The sequence below is a fragment of the Benincasa hispida genome, chromosome 9, assembly GCF_027475165.1.
Source record: "Benincasa hispida cultivar pf3 chromosome 9, pf3_genome.v1.1, whole genome shotgun sequence".
Classification (NCBI taxonomy): domain Eukaryota; kingdom Viridiplantae; phylum Streptophyta; class Magnoliopsida; order Cucurbitales; family Cucurbitaceae; genus Benincasa; species Benincasa hispida.
Genome location: NC_143486.1, coordinates 26,404,386 through 26,408,609, shown reverse-complemented (window position 1 = coordinate 26,408,609; position 4,224 = coordinate 26,404,386).

Below are 4,224 nucleotides of genomic sequence, written 5' to 3'. Positions count from 1 at the left end.
TAGATATGTGATATCAAACTATAGGATAAAAATATAATATGATTATATTAATTAATTAATTAATTGGTTAATTATATGATAATTAAGCCAAATTTCGCGTTTGGACGTGGGTTAGTGGGAATGAGTCGGTTATTGTAACCGATGAAATAAAAATGAAAAGAGTTTTCATTTTTGGCCCATCCGTCATTCGCCCAAAAGTTTTTGGAAGCGCGCGTTAGTGAAAGAAAATGATCACTTGAAAGGCTATACGGTAGCTCTTCTCCGCCTAAACGATCGTCCTTCGCGCACTTAAACGATCGCACGCTATTTCCTACACGATCGGATAGCTTCTCTAAACGATCGTATAGTGTGCTGGTTTTACTAAACGATCGTGTACCTTTTCCTAAACAATCATTCAGTAAATCCTACACGAACGTGTAGTTCCTCCTAAACGATAATCACTTCTACCATGCGATAGCATTGTTTTCTCTCCCACTTGCTTATCAACTACACGATTCGTGTTTCCTTCGTCCTCTACCAAATTCACCAAAGCCCACCATTTGGATTTTCACTCCGAGAATACCCAGGACTCTTTAGTGGTGGTGTCGTCCCCGTTGCGGTCGTGGGTTCTTGTTGTTCGTGCTGCTGCAGTCGACGTTATCATCAGGCGTTGGTAGATCATGTGGAGGGTTTCCGCTGCGTTGGAGTTCTGTAGATTGAAGATTGTCTTCAATTGGTATGGAATTCTGTCCCTTTGTTAATTTGTTGTTCGTAGCATGCTGTTAATTAAGATTTGTTTGCATAACTATATGTATTGAATGTATAATGTTGTATATTGGTCACAGTGAGATCAGAGCGTTCCGAACGTGCTAATAGAAATCTTAGATATGAGATCCTTCACATTAGAGGAATCACTGGTACTTAAGGAATTAGATGTAACTATAGGGAAAAAATGGTAGTTTGGCCCAGCTATACTTACGAGCGATTTGTGAAGGGCCATCGTACTGTTAATTGGTTATATCCAATGGACACAGAAATATATCTGTAGTGTGAAGAGTGCAGTTGTCGGTCTTTAGTGGAGTGTCTGATAGTTAACAGATGGTGAATAATGTGATTAAAGAGTTTAGTCAGTTATTCACATACCATTGAAGCTTCAAGCTACAGGTCCATAAGGTCCCCTTGGTAGCTCAATGGATTCAAGTTGAGAATCAATTTTTGGATTAGTTTGAAATGTTCAAATTAACAAGAGGGAATTTGATTATATATGATATAATTAAATTAATTAAATTATATATAATATAATTGATATAATGTATTTGATACAGTATTGGTTGATTGAAGGAACTAATATTTGAATATGACTCAAATATAATTTCTATGAATTAGATTCATAGTTAATTTTAATATAAATATGATTTATATTAAATGCTATAAAATAAAGAAAAAGAACTATGGTTTATATATTGTATATGATGCAATATTAAAACTATAGGTTATAAATATAATATAATAAGTTAGTTATTGTATTTATTTATAATTTATAAATTGTTTGATAAATTAAAAATCTTTTTGTTAATAACCACCCTTAGTGGGTAGTTGTACGATTTTATGGAAAAATGGAATAAAGATGAATTTTTTTTCTTTCTAATCATACTACGAAATACGAGTTATCAAATTTATTATCAAGTGACTATACGATAGCATCGAGTTTACTAAACGATAGCTTGAGAGTCTAAGTGATCGAGTATCCAATCTATGCGATAGACTTCCCTCGTACACGATACGTTCATTCGTTTACTCGATCGTCTCCTCCATCACTTCAATCCTTCCCTCAATCCAAAATAAGCCAGAGCCCATAACTCTTGGATTCTCACACCAAGAATACCAAGGTAATCTTGTGGTTGTGTTCGGTTGTTCGAGGATTGAGTTTCTACTTGTTGGTGTTCGGGGGAGATCGAGTTCTTGCTCATTGCGTTCATGCTTGACGAGGATTACTTTGAAGAAGTGTTCTTCCAAGGTATTGTCTCTTTATCCTTTGTATTTATTTCAAGAAGCATGTTGTAATTTAACGTATGTGCATAATTTGTTTAGTATGACTATGAATGTATGTGTTCTTTCACAATGGAGTTTGGACGATCTGCTTCCGCTCATAGGTCCTTTGTATTTAGAGTTCCTTCAGCATTGGCCTAAGGAACTCAAGGTTTAAAAGGCTAGGAAGGGAGCTAACTAAAGGCGAGTGGCTTCTAACTCTTAAAGTATTTCAACATAATGCTTTTACTAGTTTTCAAGTCATAACATGTTTAGAAATGACTAACTATAGAATGTTGATAAATGCTTCAAAAGCATGCTTTTATATGAGTTAGTACCCAAACATGTTCAAATTTTCTTAAGGTCTGGAGTTAAATGTGTAAGAGTTTTATGAAGAATAAGTTCATAGAATGTTTTCTCTTATGAGCCCAATGTATGTATTACTAAGTTTTAAATATGTTTTCTTTTAAGAAGTGTCATGCATGAGCTTTAGTTCTATGATGAATTTTCTAAGTAAACATGATTTCTTCAAGCTCTATTTGAACGCATGATAAGGCACTTATGGACGCATGCCCTAAGATTTTCTAGCTCTGAGTTTCATGAAGCATGTGTCGTTCAACATTCCTCTATTCCGTGCTAGTTATTACAGTAAATGTTTTTAAGGCTTATTTTAGTGGAATGCTTGATGTTCTAAACTGAATGATTTTCCTAGAAGTATAATTAGTATGATGTGATGAGGAAGCCGATACCGAAGGACGATAAGAAGGTGTCTGGCTTATGATCAAGAAACTTATACCGAAGGACTATGAGAAGGTATTTGGCCCTGGTACCTAAGGTATAACGGTATTTAGGGAATTATCACGTGCATGTAGGTATAGTTTGATGTTGGTTATGTCGAGATTACTCCACACTAATTAAGGATTTCGACGTTGAGTTATTAAGCAAAAGGGCTCTCCTCAACTAATGTTATGAGGTGAAGAATTCTATTTGAGATTTTCAGGGTTTTATGCATTATGATGATTTACATGTTTTACGACATAATCTTTTTAAAACCTTGGGCTTCAAAAGTGTTATATATTTTTCAAGAAAAAGAGATATGTTTTGAGTCATTTGAATATGGTTTCAAAAGTTGTTTGGAAACATAGATTCCTATGGTAAAAGCTTATGTTTCTAAAGTATGCCACTCACTGGACTCCCCAGCTCAATTTTCCTATGTTTTTGTTTTCCCCACCCTAGGTAGCAGAAGAGTTTCAGGATTCCAGGGTTGCGGGTTGCTTGACAAAAATGGTTTAGTCTTCCACCGTTGTAAAAAGGGTTTGATAGTCAGTTGTGTGTCTAGAAGTGGACGATAATTAGTTAGGCTCTACATATTTAGAGTCGAAATTTGGTCTATAATGAAATATCTCTTGAGTAACGATGTGAAAATAACATTTTGTGATGATAAGTTATGTTGAGTTCTGTGATGGTTATGATGTTTTACAGGATCAGTTGGCAGAAGATGTCATAAGAGGGTTGACATCTGCTGTCTCCACATCTCCTCTTGGGTTAAATAGGTAATCTAGGAGGGGGTGTGACACTAAGCTTCCTAGAATTAACAATGCAATGACACACTTAAGGAAACCAAACTTTTTTTCTATTTTTTTTTCTCATTTTCTTACTTTACACAAAAAAGGAACCCTTATCTAGACACATCACCTTCATTTTGGCTTGTTCACACGAGTTACGTGAAAGACATCCAACTATGAGCAACATCCCCTAATAAGTGTCGAAGCTTAATCATTCCTCGGGGTACTTTAGTTTAGAGGGAAACTACGAGTGTCATAACCACCTCATGTTAATCATAACCCCATGAAAGAGGAGTAATCCCCTTAAAAAATGACATACAAACTTACTTTTACTTTACAACATGCTTTGCTGAAACACATCCAAAAAGTGCATTTTCTGGGCTTAGAATTTAGTTAGTTTTATGCTTAATTTGTGATCTTGGATGCTTTTATTGTTTAATTATAGGAAATCGAGCAATTGGATGAGAGCAAGCAATTTTGGAAGATTAATGACCAAAATACCCCCAATAAGGTCAAAGGTTTGACCTAGGGTAATGATGAAAGGAGAAAAAGGAAAGAAAATACGAAAATCGGAGACAGGGCAACATTGAACAACATTGCAATGCTGCAAGGCAAAGAGCATTTAAAAACAAGGTAGCATTGTAATGCTGCT